The sequence below is a fragment of the Theropithecus gelada genome, chromosome 15, assembly GCF_003255815.1.
Source record: "Theropithecus gelada isolate Dixy chromosome 15, Tgel_1.0, whole genome shotgun sequence".
Classification (NCBI taxonomy): Eukaryota; Metazoa; Chordata; class Mammalia; order Primates; family Cercopithecidae; genus Theropithecus; species Theropithecus gelada.
Genome location: NC_037683.1, coordinates 97,479,876 through 97,498,496, shown reverse-complemented (window position 1 = coordinate 97,498,496; position 18,621 = coordinate 97,479,876). Strand labels below are relative to the sequence as shown.

The 18,621-nt window shown below is 41.2% G+C and overlaps 1 pseudogene; it reads right to left on the bottom strand.

Moving 5' to 3' along the window:
- Positions 1–13,335: 13,335 nt before the first annotated feature.
- On the bottom strand, positions 13,336–13,604 carry LOC112608674 (annotated as a pseudogene).
- Positions 13,605–18,621: the final 5,017 nt, after the last annotated feature.

The following is an 18,621-nucleotide window of genomic DNA, read 5'->3' as shown; positions in this document are numbered from 1 at the left end:
TGATTTTTTAAATGATGAAGCTGTTTTTAAAAAACATACCAAAAGCAAAGTCCTGGTTCACAATATAAACTTAAAAGACAAAGACTCTTATAGTCACGTAGGAAAGAATGGTTAATTTTAATGAATGAAATAAACCAAGGTAGTTGAGACTGTTCAATATTTGCAATTCTATACATTTGTTAACAAATTTATTTTGGTAAATAAGTGAGCTGTGAAAGCTGCCTTGTAATGATTATTTAATTGATCCAACTTGAACTAAGAGGACAAGGCTGAAACACTTTGCATCAAAACAGAAGCTTCACTGAAGTAACTTGATGTGCACTGAGCTTTGCCACCTGAAAAGAAGAATAAAAGAACTTTAACCTTAACTGTCTACTCCAGAAAAGCTTTCTGAATGAGGTGGGACCAACTAGGGAAATTCATGTCTAATGCTGCTGCTGCTGTTGCTGAAAAGCTTCTGTACAGCAAAGAAAACAATCCACAAAGTGAAGAGATGCCCTACAGAATGGGAGAAAATCTTTGCAAACTATGCATCTGACAAAGCATTAATAACAAGAACATAAGAGGAATACAATTTGACAGCAAAAAAAGGAATTTGATTATAAAATAATGGGCAAGACATCTGAATAGATACTTCTCAAAAGAAGACACACAAATGGTCAACAAGTAGATGAAAAAATGTTAAACATCACAATTCACCAGGGAAATGCAAATCAAAACCACAATGAAATATTATCTCACCCGAGTTTAAATGGCTATTACCATAAAGACAGAAAATAACAAATGCTGGCGACAATGTGGAGAAAAGGAACTCCTATACACTGTTCATGGGAATGTCAATTAGTACATCAACTATGAAAACAGTTTGGAGGTTCCTCAAAAAAACTAAAAGGAGAATGCAATCCCACTGCTGGGTATATACGCAAAAGAGAGGAAATTAGTATATCAAAGAGATATCTGCACTCCCATATTTATTACAGCACGATTTACAATAGCCAAGATAATGGAATCAACCTAAGTATCCATCAACGAATGTATAAAGAAAATTAGGTACAGATACACAATGGAATATTATTCAGCCATAAAAGAAATGAGGCCGGGCGCGGTGGCTCAAGCCTGTAATCCCAGCACTTTGGGAGGCCGAGACGGGCGGATCACGAGGTCAGGAGATCGAGACCATCCTGGCTAACACGGTGAAACCCCGTCTCTATTAAGAAATACAAAAAAACTAGCCGGGCGAGGTGGCGGGCGCCTGTAGTCCCAGCTACTCGGGAGGCTGAGGCCGGAGAATGGCATGAACCCGGGAGGCAGAGCTTGCAGTGAGCTGAGATCCGGCCACTGCAGTCCAGCCTGGGTGACAGAGCGAGACTCCGTCTCAAAAAAAAATAAAAAATAAAAAATAAAAAATAAATAAAATAAAATAAAAGAAATGAAATGCCATCATTTGCAGCAAGATGAATGAAATTGGAGGATATTATGTTAAGTGAAATAAGCCAGCATAGAAGGATAAATATTGCATGTTCTCACTCATATGTGAGAGCTTAAAAAGTCAATCTTATGGTGGTGGAGATTAGAATGGTGGGTACTGGAGGCTGGAAAGGAAGGAGAAGGAAGGATGAAGAGATGTTGGTAAATGGGTACGAAAATATAGTTAGATAAAAGGAGTAAGTTCTAGTATTCAAGAGCACAGTAGGGTGACTATAATTTACTATATATTTCTTCTATATTTCAAATAGCTAGAGGATAAAATTAGGAATATTCCCAACACAAAGAAATTATAAATGCTTGAGGCGATGGAGATTTCAATTACCCTTTGATCATTACACATTGTATGCATGTATCAAAATATTACATATATTCCATAAGTATATATGACCATTATGTATGAATTTTTAAAAGATACAAAGAATATACAAAAACATAAAGTGAAAAGTGGCATACTCACCCTGTTCCATCACCACTCCAACAGGTAATCATTCTTATTACTTTCTTATAATCCTTCTGGAGTTTCTTTATGCATTTAGAAACAAATATGAATATATATTTTTTATTTATTTTTCTTTTCCCACAAAAGATTGCATAATATATAGTCTTCTGCACTTTTTTTGCTAAAGAATGCAATTATTTGTGTACAAGTTTTATTTTACCTGTTTATATCATACTCCCAATTGAGAAACCTCCATATTAGAATGTTCATTCTCAAAAAAATTAATCTACATAAATTCAGGCAATTCTCAAAATCTCAACAATAGTTTTTGTAGACTATGACCAACTGATTTTAAAATTCATCTTGCTCTCCCTTGTGTGAAAACATACTATAAAACTACAGTAATTAAAACAGTATGCTACTTACTGATAAAGAGACAAATAGACTGATGGGTAAGAACATAAAGTCCTCCCAGCCTGGGCAACATGTTGAAACCCCATCTCTACAAAAAATACACAAAAAAATTAGCCAGGCATGGTGGTGCATGCCTATAGTCCCAGCTACTCAAGAGGCTGAGATAGCACAATGGCTTGAACCTGGGAGGCGGAGGTTGCAGTGAGCTGGGATCACGGCACTGCACTCCAGAGCAAGACTCTGTCTCAAAAATAAATAAATAAATAAATAAATAAATAGAAGAAAAATTAGGCTGTTATCTAATATCAAACATAAAGAAATTATTTTATCGATTGTATTAAAGATGTCAGTATTATAAACATATATACAGGTATACCTCTTTTTTTTTTTTTTTTTTTTTGAGACAGAGTCTCACTCTGTCACCCAGGCTGGTGTGCAGTGTTGTAATCATGGCTCAGTGCAGCCTCAACTTCCTAGGTTCAAGCAATCCTCCTCCTGAGTAGCTGGGACCATAGGTGTGTGCCACTGTGCCCTGCTAATTTTTTATTTTTTTGTTAAGATGGGGTCTCACTATGTTGCCAATATTGCTCTCAAACTCCTAGGATCAACTGATCCTCCTGCACCCGCCCCATACCTCATTTTATTGCGTTTCACTCTATTGCACTTTGCAGGTACTGCATTTTTTTATAAATTATAGTTTTGCAGCAACCCTTCATTAAACAAACCTATTGGCACCATTTTTCCAACAGCATGTGCTCACTTCATGTCTCTGTGTCACATTTTGGTAATTCTCACAATATTTCAAACTTTTTTATTATTAGATCTGTTATAGTGATCTGTGGCCCATGATCTTTGGTGTTACTATTGTAATTGGTTTGGGGCACCACAAATGACACCCATATAAGACTACGAACTGTGTGTTCAGACTGCTCCACCAACCAGCCTTCTCCTCTTCTCTCTCCCTCTCTCCTTGAGCCTCCCTTTCCCCTGAGACACAATAATATTGAAATTCAGACAATTTGTAATCTTGCAATTGTCTCTAAGTTCAAGCGAAAGGAAGAGTTGCACGTCTCTCACTTGAAATCAAAAGCTAAAAATAATTAAGCTGACTGAGGTTAGTGTGTCAAAAACCAAAAGAAATTGAAAGCTAGTCTCTTGTACCAAACAGTTGCCCAAGTTGTGAATGCAAAAGAAAAGTTATTGAAGGAAATTAAAAGTGCTGTTTCAGTGATAGCACACAAATGATAGGAAAGCAAAACAGCCTTATTGCTGATATGGAGAAAGCTGTAGTGGTTTCTATAGAAAATCAAACCAGACACAATATTTCCTTAAGCCAAAGCCTAATGCAGAGAAAGGCCCTAACTCTCTTCAATACTATGAATGCTGGCCAGGCGCGGTGGCTCAAGCCTGTAATCCCAGCACTTTGGGAGGCCGAGACGGGCGGATCACGAGGTCAGGAGATCGAGACCATCCTGGCTACCACGGTGAAACCCCGTCTCTCCTAAAAAAATACAAAAAACTAGCCGGGCGAGGTGGCGGGCGCCTGTAGTCCCAGCTACTTGGGAGGCTGAGGCAGGAGAATGGCGTGAACCCGGGAGGCGGAGCTTGCAGTGAGCTGAGATCCGGCCACTGCACTCCACCCTGGGTGATAGAGCGAGACTCCGTCTCAAAAAAAAAAAAAAAATACTATGAATGCTGAGAAAGGTGAGGAAGCTGCAGTAGAAAAGTAGGAATTCAGCAGATGTTGGGTTCATGAGATTTAAGGAAAGAAGCCATTTCCATAACATAAAAGTACAAGGTGGGGAGTGGGTGTAAAAAACAAAAAAGTGCAAGGTGAGGCAGCAAGTGCTGATGGAGAAGCTGCAGCAAGTTATCCAGAAGATCTAGCTAAGATCACTGATGAAGGTGGCTACACTAAACAACAGATTTTCAAAGTAGACAAAACAGTCTTCTATTGGAAGATACGATCTAGGACTTTCATAACTAGAGAGGGGAAGTCAAGGACTGGCTTCAAAGGTTCAAAGGACAGGCTGACCCTCTTGTTAGAGAATCATGCCACCAGTGACTTTAAGTTGAAGCCAATGCTCATTTACCATCCCAAAATCCTAGGGCCCTTAAGAATTATGCTAAATTGGCCAGGCGCGGTGGCTTACGCCTGTAATCCCAGCGCTTTGGGAGGCTGAGGCGGGTGGATCACCTGCAGTTAGGAATCCGAGACCAGCCTGGCCAACATGGTAAAACCCTCTCTACTAAAAATACAAAAATTAGCTGGGCATGGTGGCAGGCGCCTGTAATCCCAGCTATTCAGGAAGCTGGGGCAGGAGAATCACTTGAACCCAGGAGGCGGAGGTTGCAGTGAGCCGAGATGGCACCATTGTATTCCAGCCTGGGCAACAAGTGAAACTCCGGCTCAATAAATAAATAAATAAATAAATAAAATAAAACAATTATGCTAAATCTGCTCTGCCTGTGCTCTATAAATGGAACAACAAAGCCCAGATGACAGCACATCTGTTGACATCATGGTTTACTAAATATTTAAAGCCCACTGTTGAGACCTGCTCCTCAGGAAAAAAAAAAAAAAAAAGATTATTTTCAAAATATTTTGGCTTATTGGCAATGCACCTGGTCACCCAAGAGCTCTGATACAGATGTATAAAGAGATTAATGTTTTCATGCCTGCAAACACCACATCTATTCTGTAGCCCATGGATCAAAGAGTAATTTTTACTTTCAAGTCTTATTATTTAAAAAATATATTTCATAAGGCTCTAGTGGCCTTAGATAGTGATTCCTCTGATGGATCTGAGCAAAGTAAATTGAAAACTTTCTGGAAAGGATTCACCATTCTCAATGCCATTAAGAACATTCGTGATTCAAGGGAGGAGGTCAAAATATGAACATTAACAGGAGTTTGGAGAAAGTTCATTCCAACCCTCATGGATGACATTGAGGGATTCAAGGCCTCAATGTAGGAAGGAACTGCATATGTAGTAGAAACAGCAAGAGAACTAGAATTAGAAGAGGAACCTGAAGATGTAACTAAATTGCTGAAACCTTACAATAAAACTTGAAAGGATGAAGGCTCACTTCTTTGGATGAGCAAAGAAAGTACTTTCTTGAGATGGAATGATAAAGGTGCTGTGAACATTGTTGAAATGACAACAAATAATTGAGAATATTACATAAACTTAGTTGATAAAGCAGCAGCAGGGTTTGAGAGGATTGACTCCAATTTTGAAAGAATTTCTGTGAGTGAAATGTTATCAAACAGAATTGCATGCTGCAGAGAAATCTTTCGTGAAAGAAAGAGCAAATTGATGCAGTAAACTTCATTGTTATTTTAAGAAGTTGCCACAGCCACCCCAACCTTCAGCAACCACTACCCTGATCTGTCAGCAGCCATCAACACTGAAGCAAGATCCTCCACCAGCAAAAAGATTACAATGCACTAAAGGCTCAAATGATTGTTCGCCTCATGCATGCATCTTTATGCAGAAGGAAACTAGGAGAATATATTTGTAAGCTTGTGGCAAGGAAGATTTTCTTAGGCCAAGTGTGAAAAAAAATGAAAGACTGGTAGACTTGCTTCCAAAAACAGAAAAACTTAACCATAAAAGACACCATAAACCAAGTTTTTAGGACAAATGAGAAACAGGGAGAAAACATTTATAACATGATGGCTTCCCTCATCACTTCTATTCAAGTCCTAGCTAGAGCAATCAGGCAAGAGAAAGAAATAAAATGCATCCAAATAGAAGAGAGGAAGTCAAACTATCTCTGTTCACAGACAACATGATTCCATACCTAGAAAACCCCCATAGTCTCTGCCCAAAAGCTCCTTTGGCTGATAAACAACTTCAGCAAAGTTGCAGGATATAAAATCAATGTATAAATATCACTAGCATTCCTGTACACCAACAAGCCAAACCAAGAGCCAAATCAGAAAGGCAATCCCATTCACAATTGCCACACACACACACACACACACACACACGCACACAAAACAAGCAAACAAAAACAGACAAAAACAACCTAGGAATACAACTAACCAGAGACGTGAAAGATCTCTACCATGAGAATTACAAAACACTGTCCAAAGAAATCAAAGACACAAAAAATGAAAAATCCCATGCTCATGGATAGGAAGGAATGGTTAAATAAACTTCAAATATCAATATAACAGAATCTCAAATAGCAATTTTTTGATAGATTTAGACCCTGCTAAACATGGAAAATTCTCCAAATGTACACTTAAGTGAAAAAAGTAACTTACAGAATACTATTTACAGCATGATCATTTATGCATATATATATATATGTGTGTGCGTGATTCTACATGAGCATTCAAATGTAACTGTGTAGAAAATTAAATATCTCAAAGGATACATACCAAACTGATAGATACAGTGTTTTTTTTAACCAAAGAGGGAAGTGAAATGACCTCACAGGAGGAAAGGTTAAAAAGGAGATATCTTCTTTATATTATTTACACCCTTTGACTTTTTATAAGAATGTATAAGGTATTACATGTACAAATAAAAAGTATATGTTGACATTTTTTAGAGAGTGCAAAGTAATATAACTTGCATGCATATTTTCAAAAGACAAAAGGCAGATTGGGAAAAATATCTGTAACGTAAATTAAAAACGGGATTAATACTGTTCATACACAAAGAATACCTGTACATCAATTTTAAAAAGAAGCCCCCCCAAAAAAATTTTTTTTAAATAAAAAAAGAAAGAAAAAGAAAAATCAGTAGGTCGGGTGTGGTAGCTCATGCCTATAATCCCAGCACTTTGGGAAACTGAAGCAGGTGGAACACCTGAGGTCAGGAGTTCGAGACCAGCCTGACCAAATGGTGAGACCCTGTCTCTACTAAAAATGCAAAAAATCAGTTGGGCATGGTAGCAACTGCCTGTAATCCCAGCTACTCAGGAGGATGAGGCAGGAGAATCACTTGAACCCAGGAGGCAGAGGTTGCAGTGAGCTGAGATCGCGCCACTGCACTCTAGCCTGGACAACAAGAGTGAAACTCCGTCTCAAAAAAAAAGGAAGGAAGGAAGGGAGGGAGGGAGAATTAGTAATAGAGTGGCACAGAAAAACTCACAAGAGAATAACTATAACCAAAAAGGGGCAGGGAAATGGGAAAAAAAGAATCACTATAAATGGCAAATAAGTGTAGTATATGAAAAAAAAAAAAAAAAGTATTATGAGTGATAAGAAAAAAGACTTCTAGGGTTAAGTCTTCCCAGACCAAATTATCCAAGTGCCTAAATGAAGTTTAAAAGGATGAGAAGCCACCAAGCATCCCATAGGAGCAAAGGACAAATCAGGACCATCAGGAAATGTTTAAAAAACTGATCTTCCAAGAAATTAGGATTTATGGAGAAGAGGTGAGAAGCAGCAGTCAGGAGCAGCTTCAGAAAGAAGATGTCAGAGAGAGCAGGGGTAAACGAGATAAACTCTTCTGTGTGTTAGCTATATTCCTGGCTCCATTTTGTTGATTCTATTCTTGTTTTCCTTTCTTATTTCACTCCAGTTTTCACAGGCCATTTTGTTGTATTTTATTCATCTTGTAAAGTGCCTTTCACGTCTGGAACATTTTTGAGAACAGATCATCAAATGAATGGATGATTTATTCATCAAATGGTCAAATGAATGAATGGTTGAATATATTGTGACTGTTTTCAAAAAAAGAAAGGTTCTTGAAGTAATCTAGAAGGATGAGAATACCAGACATTCTGAGTAAAATCTACTTTAGAATCACCGCACAATAACCTAGGCCTCAGATTCCCAGAGAAGGGGATGTATGAGGATTAAGTGTTACACCAAGCACTTAAAGGAGTGTTGGTCCTATGTCAGCAGAACTCATAGCACTGTTAAAATACATAGTATGCCAAAATATTACTATAAGGGAGGTTTTATTATTTATTTTATAAGGATAGGCTACCTGCTATAGAAATGAAAAAAAAAAAAATGTATAACGGCCCAGATTCAACAGAAGTTTATTTCTTGTTCATGGAAACGGTGCTGAGCAAGTGAATGAGTTGGCAGAATAGTCATTCCAGGAACTTAAGCTGGTAAGGTCATAACATCTTCAACAAGTGGCTTCCAAGGTTGCCCTGGGAATCACATCATTCCAACCAGCCAGGAGGAGAAAAAAGCAAGGTACATGTGGGAGGTTTTTATGAACCAAGCTGGAGGTGGTACGTATCAATTTTGAATAAAACTCGGGCATGTGACCAAACCTAACTGTACGAAGGGCACATAGTCTAGCCCAGAATGAAGAGCAGAACAAGGATTTGGGTGAGTCCCTAGTCTTTCCTGCCACAGACCTAAAGTGAGACTTAAATAAGGGACCTCAATAAATTCTAAGCTCCACCCTGTGATTCTCCTTCTCAGGAACCTGGGGAAATGTACCAAACACCCGTTCAAGGATTACTTTGCTGGCTGGGCACGGTGACACACACCTGTAACCCCAGAACTTTGGGAGGCCGAGGCAGGCGGATCACCTGAGATTGGGAGTTCAAGACCAGCCTGGTCGATATGGTGAAACCTTGTCTCTACTAAAAATACAAAAAAAATTAGCCGGGCGTGGTGGCACATGCCTGTAATCCCAGCTACTCAGGAGGCTGAGGCAGGAGAATCGTTTGAAAAAGGGAGGTGGAGGTTGCAGGGAGCCATGATCGCGCCACTGTACTCCAGCCTGAGCAACAGAGTAAGATTCTGTCTCACAAAAAAAAAAAAAAAAAAATTACTTTGGTAATAAATTCCAGATGAGAATTCCATCTCCCAAAACTCCACTATTAGAGGCTTTTTCAGAGAAGTCTCCTATTCCAATATAGGAGGAGGAAAGGGAGAAAAAAAAGCTCACCCCCGCAGTGTATTTTAAGAGGGTCACTGCGTTCTTCACGGGAAATGAGAGATGAAAGGTTGACTGTGCTTGTAAATAGGGAAGATTTTTCTGTGCGGCCTTGTGATTGATGGAGAGAATGTCACGCTGATGTCAATCTTTTTTAAACCACTGATCAATCCTTTGCAGAGGCACATTTTTTAAAAATATTGTTTCTATTGTTCACTTATGCCTTGCTCTGGTAAGGCTATTTCCACTCTGAGTAGGAGATAAAAGAACAGCTGCACCACATCTCTTAACCATGAACCTTACCAGGCACCCATTTTGCTAAAAAGAAAAAATCAATTTTTAGTTTTACAAGATAGAAATAAAGCCCATTTAAAAGAAAATGTTTAGAATGTCTATTTAAATGCAAATCGAACTACAGCATTTACATGTGTCAATTAAAGTCCCTCCAAGAATTTTCTTAAAATATTAGCATTTGCTCATGTGAACTTTTTATTTTAAAGAAAGAGACTCACAATTAAAAACTGTTCTGAATGTCATGGTAGTTGCTATAAAAAGGTAGCTCATTATTAGCTCTGGTAACATTTGACTTGAGGGACTAATTTATTTTCAGCATGAAAAACATGATGACTCCTTTACCCATCCAAGAAAGGTCAAGACTTTCAACTCAATGTGACCTCCCATGATTTTATCCCTGCCTCCACCCACCCCAGACAGAAGAGCCAAGGTAAGCAGTGATTGCCTGCTACCCACAACGCAATCTAAGAATATTAAAGAGCTAACATTTGCTGAGGACCTACAGCAATGCCAATCATTTTCTTCTTCGGATTATGTCTGTTAGCTTTCACAGTTACCCTACAGAGAGGGAAATGGGTAAACATTATTATTCTATTTTACAGATGAGGAAACAGGCTCAAAAGAATACCAATTTACCCTCAGTCTTACAATGAGTAAATTGTAAGTTCACAATTCAAAGCCAAGTGGATGTTATTCCAAAACGCACAGCCCTTCCAAGCTCTTCCAAGCTAGCTCACAAATGTCCAGGTCAGCTAGGCTCTTCCTAGTCAGATGCCCTTTCCTGCCTGCATGGAGGCCAAGGGCTCTTGGGGTTGTACTTGCTAGTAGTGGGTCCCTTTCGATGGAGTGACTTTTGCAGGAAAGAAGAAACAACAACAACGGACCCTGCGAAGAAACTCTACCTAAAAGCTGACATCATGTCATTTGCCTGGCCTGCCCTTTAAGCCTGTCCATCCCCTCTTCCAATCGGGAAAAGTTCCCATGTTATTATATTATATCCAGATGGATATGACTGACCTTACTAGACGTACAAGACAGCATGAGAGGATTCAAGGAAAGTCTGCCTACTCACACCCACCACTTACCTCTCCCTAAAAGCTTCCTACAGCTGCTCACTGATCCCGGAAATTACTTAACAGATGATCAAGCCTTTAGTTCACCACTAGAGAGAACGACAGTAGAAGGGATATGAGGTAAGGGAGGCCAATTACCTTAAATTCACACAAAAACTGTACCAGACAACAGCAAATCTCTTTGTATACAATTTTGATATAAGAAGAGGAACATTGGCAAATAATACAACAGCACACTCCTGCCATTGATTTTTATCTAGACCATAACAGATCACTAATGGAACCCAGCCCAATTTCCCTCTGAGCTTAGACACAACAATCATCTCAATACAGCACTCTAATCATAGTTGATAAAGTGATTAGACTCTATATACACATTCCAGGAATAAAGGGATGCAGGAATCCTTCTGCATGAGGAAGTGCATAAAGTGTCATGAGGTTGGCAAAGGCTGTGGAAGGAAAAGTGTGTGTTCTCCATGATGCATTTAACCAAATTCCCAATTTTCTTTGGGATCAGTACCCCAAGATTCACAATACTGCCCACAGAAGCCATCACTGGCAGGTAAATTGTAATGCAAATGCTTTTGGGGAAGGGTAAGTGTTACTTCCTTTCTGAGTTTCTTCTGTAACAGTCCAGGCTTCCATTACCATTGGAATAAAACCAATAGGTCACAAGTATTCATATGTTTACCACAAAGACTGCTGTGATCGTGAATTACCTACCTTGGAACCTCGAAGACAAAACTAAAGAGTTACATATAAGGGTGCCAGTTCCAGCCCGGCGTGGTGGCTCATGTCTGTGATCCCAGCACTTTGGGAGGCTGAGGCGGGCGGAGCAGAAGGTCAGGAAATCCAGACCATCCTGGCTAACACGGTGAAACCCTGTCTACTAAAAATACAAAAAAAAAAAAAAAATAAAAAAAAAAAAAAAACCTGTAGCTAGGCCGGGTGGTGGGAGCCTGTAATCCCACCTACTCGGGAGGCTGAGGTAGGAGAATGGCGTGAACCCGGGAGGCGGAGCTTGCAGTGAGCCGAGATCTCGCGACTGCGCTCCAGCCTCCGTGACAGAGCGAGACTCCGTCCCCCCCCAAAAAAAAAAAAAAAGGAGTGCCAGCTCCAGGTACAATTGAGTAAGCCCACTCTACTCTGTTTCACCCACTCAGTGAAAATATACAACCTGGAAGTAATGCCTGGAGAAGCTATTTGAGGAATCAGAAAAGTAAACAGTAGCAGACCAGTGGGAGGACGGGTAGACCAGTTCCTGTTTTTCCACGAGTATCACTCAGCCTTGTCCGTGATACAAGGCAGGCCAAAACCCAGAAGTAGGTACCAGGAAATAAACACAGACAACTCCAGGAGAAGCCTTCAAATTTTGGTTAAGAATGGTACAGGAGGCCGGGCGCGGTGGCTCAAGCCTGTAATCCCAGCACTTTGGGAGGCCGAGACGGGCGGATCAAGAGGTCAGGAGATCGAGACCATCCTGGCTAACACGGTGAAACCCCGTCTCTACTAAAAATTACAAAAAACTAGCCGGACGAGGTGGCGGGTGCCTGTAGTCCCAGCTACTCGGGAGGCTGAGGCAGGAGAATGGCGTGAACCCGGGAGGCGGAGCTTGCAGTGAGCCGAGATCCGGCCACTGCACTCCAGCCTGGGTGACAGAGCAAGACTCCGTCTCAAAAAAAAAAAAAAAAAGAATGGTACAGGAGACTCCTAATACTCAAAGTGGGGGAAATGTCCCATTTTTCTGTTTTTTAAATTTTTTTCCAAGCCAAACTGTATCCAGCTTTATTAAAGACACTTTTCACAAATAATCATGGTATTTCAGGCAGGACATGAGCAGACAATCGTTAACGATATACAACAATTTTGAAACTCCCTTCTTCAATAGGCTACCAAAAGACGGAAACCTACTATAAAACCCAATGAATTAGCCTGGCGGTAGTGGTGCGCACCTGCAATCCCAGCTACCCAGGAGGCTGAGGCAGGAGGATCACTTGAGCCTGGGAGGCAGAGGTCGAGATTGCGCCACTGCACTCCAGTCTGGGCGACAGACTGAGACCCTGTCTCAAAAAAAAAAAAAAAAAAAAAATGAAGTCTTCATCTGATGCTCTGAACAGGGAAACTTTAGAGGTTTAGAGTGAGGATTGACATTTCACATTTAGCATGTTGTTTAACAACTTTTCAGGAGCCGACCTTGACTCTCAAGAAATGAAATGAAAATGGCAGAATTTATCCGAAGATCCACAGTCTAGAAATGGAACCACTGCTCTTTTGAGGGGTGCCATCTCAGTGGCATCACTGGGAAGTCCAGATTGCCTGACACATTGGTAACCAATTATTTGGGGTCAGGTCCCAACAGATGTCTGGGTTTCAGGGAGTTAAGTCTATGCTGAAAGGTGGAAAGGGAGAAGAGGACATAAAAACAAATTTGTTTTTCATACCACAAGGCTTTTGTGCCACGGTGGCCATGTGTGTCAAAGTCAGGGAATCCCTCCCTTGGGAGCCCAGAGGAGGCGTCTCAAAACCAGAAAGGAAAGGTGTTTCCCGCTCTCATCAATCCAGCTTCGGAGGCATTCTATTAGTGACACATGCCCCGTCCCCCAAAAACAACAATGAAGTATTCTGTGTGCTAACAACATAGCTTAAGGGGAAAAAAAAAAAAGTAAAACAAAATTCTGCATTTTTATAAAACTTGATTTTAAAAAATAGTATTTCAAACTGTACAGTCACCAGAAGTACAGTTATCAAAAATGAATACACTTCACTTGGCATCTCCAGCGCCTTCAGCTTTCTGGGCCTGCTCTGTTTAGCATCTCCATTTTCTGCAGGTTTATTCCCGTCCTTGCCAGCATCAGCTTTTCCCTCTTTCCCTTTGGGTATCTTTTCTCCCTTTATTGCAGGGGCCTTTTTAGGCTTGGGCTCTGGCTTTGGAGGAGCAGGTTTAGCAGACAACCTCACAGATCTCTGTGGTTCGTCCTTCACCTTGGCTTTATCTCCTTTAGCAACCCCTTCAGCCTTCCTCTTGGGCATGGTGGTGGTAGGACGTAGGTGGTATGCCGGCTTTGGTCAGTCTAGAAATTGTTGCCGCCTCTTCTCCTTCCCTTTTTTTTTTTAATTTTTATTTTTGTTGGTACATAGTAGGTGTGTTTATTTATGGGGTACATCAGATATTTTGCTACAGGCACACAATGCCTAATAATCACATCGTGGAAAATGGGGTATCCATTTCCTCAAGCATTTATCCTTTGTGTGAAAGACAATCCAATTTTACTCTTTTCGTTATTTTTAAATATGCAATTGAATTATTTCGACGATAGTCATCTTGTTGTGCTATAAAATACTAGGTATTATTCATTCATTCTTTCAAAGTACTTTTTGTATCCATTAGCCATCCCCACCTGCCCCCAACCCCTCACTACCCTTCCCAGCCTCTGGTCACCATCCTTCTATTCTCTATCTCCATGTGTTCAATTGTTTTGATTTTTAGATGCCACAAATAAGTGAGAACATGCAATGTCTGTCTTTCTGTGCCAGGCTTATTTCACTAAGCATAATGACCTCCAGTTGTATCCATGTTGTTGCAAATGACAGGATCTCATTTTTTTAATGGCTGAATAGTACTCCATTGTGTATATGTACCACATTTTCTTTATCCATTCATCTGTTGATGGAAACTTAGGTTGCTTTCAAATCTTGGCTATTGTAAATAGTGCTGCAACAAACATGGAATTGCAGATATCTCTTTGATATACTGATTTCTTTTCTTCTGGGTATACATTTCTGGTATACACCCAGCAGTGGGATTGCTGGATTACATGGTAGCTCAATTTTTAGTTTTTTGAGGAACCTCCAACTTTTGCACAGTGACTATACTAATTTACATTCCCACCAACACTGTATGCGGGTTCCCTTTTCCCCGCGTCCTCTCTAGCATTTGTTATTGCCTATATTTTGGCTATAAGCCATCTTAACAGAGATAAGATGATATCTCATTGTGGTTTGATTTGCGTTTCTCTGATGATCAGTGATGTTGAGCACCTTTTCATATATCTATTTGTCATTTGCATGTCCTCTTTTGAGAAATGTCTATTGAGATCCTTTGCCCATTTTTTAAATGGATATTAGATTTTTTCCTATAGAGTTGTTTGAGCTTCTTATATATTCTGGTTATTAATTCCCTGTCAGATGGGTAATTTGCAAATATATTCTCCCATTCTGTGGGTTGTCTCTTCATTTTGTTGATTGTTTCCTTCGCTGTGCAGAAGCTTTTTAACTTGGTGTGATCTCGTTTGTCCATTTCTGTTTTGGTTGCTTGTACTCGTGGGATGTTTCTCATGAAATCTTCATCCAGACCAATGTCCTGGAGAGTTTCCCCAGTTCCTTCTTTCAGTAGTTTCATAGTTTCAGGTTTAACTCTTTAATCCATTTTGATAAGCTTTTAATCCATTTTGATGTGATTATTTGATTGGAATCAAAAACCTTAGAAATTTGCCTGATGTTCTATTCTACTGCAGCTAAGCTGACACTTAAACCATAATATAAAGTCCTCCCACTCTTCCTCCTCTTTTCCATCGCAGAGGAGCCTCCCCCTGTAGCCACCACCATCAAGTTTCATTCTGTCAGGCCACCGCTGATGTTCACTTAAAATCCAAGGACTCTGCAGTCAGCTTGTGGTGAATGCTGCCAGGCCTGGGACTCACCCTTCAGGGAAGTGCGTTCCCCTCTGCTCCAGGGCAGGTCCAGAAATGCTGTCCAAGAGCCTACGCCTGGGCTCGGGGACCCCAAGAACCCACTTGGTGCTCTACCTCACTGTAGCTGGTACCTAAGGTGTAAGACAAAGTCCCTTCACTTTTCCCTCTGCTTTTCTCAAACCGAAGGAGTCTTTCTTCATCGCCACTACAGCTAGGAATGTGCCAGCTCACACCTGAAGTCGGCATATCTAGAGCCCAAGGCCCACAGCGTACTACCTGGGTATCACTGCTGGTTATTCAGGGCCCAACTGCTCTTTGGTCAGGAGGTAATAAATCCTGCTAGGACTGGGGCCTTCCTTCAAGGCAGCAGGCTCCCTTTTGGCCAAGCGTGTGTCTAGAAATGTAATCCAGGAGCTAGGGCCTGGAACAGGGCCCTCATAGCTCTGCCCAGTGCCCTCTCCTACTGTGGCTGAACTGCTATCCAAGAGGCAAGACAAAGTTCTCTTTACTCTTCACTCTCCACCCCTTAATCAGAAGGAAGGAGACATTGTCATTGCTATAAGCTGCACTGCCTAGTGTTAGGGGAGGGACAGTGCGAGCGCTCCTTTAGCTGCCCTGACTGGTGTCTTCCTAGGTCACGTGCCACTTTAGTCCTGTGGCTCTGAACACAGCCAGCACTAGGATTTGCCTAGGAATTGCAGTTCTTGTGTCCTAGACTGCCTTTCAAGTTTACCTATGACCCCGGAGCACTTTGGGCCCCAGTGGTAAAGCTTGCCGAGAAACTTGAGGTCCAGCCAATGGGATGAGTGGTTCCCCTCTGGCTAGGTCTGATGCAAGTTCTCCCTCTGTGCACTGGCACTGGCTGAGCCCAGCACGGCTTTTCTCTCTGCTATGACAAGGCAGTACCGAGTTCAATATAAAGTCTCCCAGTCACTGCTCTCCCTCCTCCAAGTGCACAGACTCTCCACATTACAAGGCTGCTGCCGGAGGATGGGAGAGGCGTGGTGTCATCATTACAAGATTTTCTCTCCTGCCCTCCTCAATGCCTCTTTCAATGATATGAAGTTAAAAACAAGTACTATGATTGCTCACCTGATTTTTGGTTCTTATGATGGTGCTTTTCTGTGTGCAGATAGTTGTTAAAATTTGGGTTCCTGTGGGGGGTACGAACGATGTAGGCTTGTAGTCTGCTGGTTTCTCCATCCACCCATTTTTTTTTCTTTAATTTTATTTTATTTTATTTTTTTATTTATTTTTTTTTTTTGAGACGGAGTCGCGCTCTGTGGCCCAGGCCGGAGCGCAGTGGCCGGATCTCAGCTCACTGCAAGCTCCGCCTCCCGGGTTCACACCATTCTCCTGCCTCAGCCTCCTGAGTAGCTGGGACTACAGGCGCCCGCCACCTCGCCCGGCTAGTTTTTTGTATTTTTAGTAGAGACGGGGTTTCACCGTGTTAGCCAGGATGGTCTCGATCTCCTGACCTCGTGATCCGCCCGTCTCAGCCTCCCAAAGTGCTCGGATTACAGGCTTGAGCCGCCGCGCCCGGCCTTCTTTAATTTTATAATCTCCACGCTATCATGTCCCAGCCACCAGGAAATCTTCCATTGGTGGCAGTGGTGATGGTAATGGCAGCAGCAGCAGCAGCAGCAGGGTCCACAGGCACCTAAAAGTTTGTAGAATGGAAACTTTCTTCTCTCCTCAGAGAACCTATGGTCCCAAGAAGATGGATCAACTCAAATAGGAATTGATTTTTTTTTTCTCTTTCCTCCTACTGCTTGGCTCCAGATGTGGGTGCAATTATGAGACTTCTGTGGCAAACTATGATAACAAAAATTCCAGCTTTCTGCCTAAAAAGACAAAAATAGGGCCGACGAACTGGAAAGGACCACAAAGATCATAGAAAGGAAGGAGCTTAGGAAAGTGACCACATGAAGTTGTTTATGAGCTCATGGACTCACTGAGAACCAAACTATAGGACAGACCACTGCTCAGGTCCCAGACTGGCCAATGGATGGTGCATACATGAAACAGATTCAACTAGCATTTCAATACCTTTGAAAGCAGAACTGACATTGAAACCACAACCCATAGAAAAAAGGTCAGAACTTACAGCCTGTATCCAAATGAGTGAATTGCCTACTAAAGCAAGAAGACCAACATTATCCATAGGATTTAAACAAGACCTAGAATCTCATAACATATTGTCATATTGTTCAAACTTTCCAGGATATAATCCAAAAGTAATAAGCATATAAAGAATCAGAAAAATATCAATTTAAGTAAGAAAACATAATTAACAGACACAAACATCAAGATTACACACATATTGCAAGTATCTGAGACAGATTATAATGCAGCTAATGCAAAAGTGCTCCAAGAAGAATGGCAAACACTCTTAAAGCAAACAGAAAGATAGAAAATCTCAACAACAACAAAAAAATAGAAAATAGAAAGAAGAGGGCGGGGCGCGGTGGCTCAAGCCTGTAATCCCAGCACTTTGGGAGGCCGAGACGGGCGGATCACGAGGTCAGGAGATCGAGACCATCCTGGCTAACACGGTGAAACCCCGTCTCTACTAAAAAATACAAAAATCTAGCTGGGCGAGGTGGCGGGCGCCTGTAGTCCCAGCTACTCGGGAGGCTGAGGCAGGAGAATGGTGTAAACCTGGGAGGCAGAGCTTGCAGTGAGCTGAGATCCAGCCACTGCACTCCAGCCTGGGCGACAGAGCGAGACTCCGCCTCAAAAAAAAAAAAAAAAAAAAAAGAAAATAGAAAGAAGAACCAAATGGAAATTTGGGGGCTAATAAATACAATAGCCAAAATTTTAAAACTCACTGAAAGAGCTTAATAGCAAATAAAGATGGCAGATGAATGCATGAGTGAACTTGAAGATAGATCAATAGAAATTGCTCAACAATAGAAAGAAAAAAATTAACAATATAATTGAGTGGAGCCTCTGGGACCTAAGGTGCTATACCAAAAAGCCTAACATTTGTGTCATAGGAGTCTCATCAGGAAAGGAAAAAGGGTGTGGAGCTAAAAAAATATTTAAAGAAATAGCAACTAAAAATTTCCTACCTTTGGTAAAAGACATAAAACTTACGGATTCGAGAACCAGTAAGCCCCAGTCCCAAAAGAAATACATGCCCAAACACATCATAATCAAATTGCTGAAAACAAAAAACTAGGCCAGGCGGGGTGGCTCACACCTGTAATCTCAGCACTTTGGGAGGCTGAGGTGGATGGATCACCTGAGGTCAGGAGTTCAAGACCAGCCTGGCCAACATTGTGAAACCCCATCTCTATTAAAAATACAAAAATTAGCCGGGCTTGGTGGCGGGCACCTGTAGTCCCAGCTGC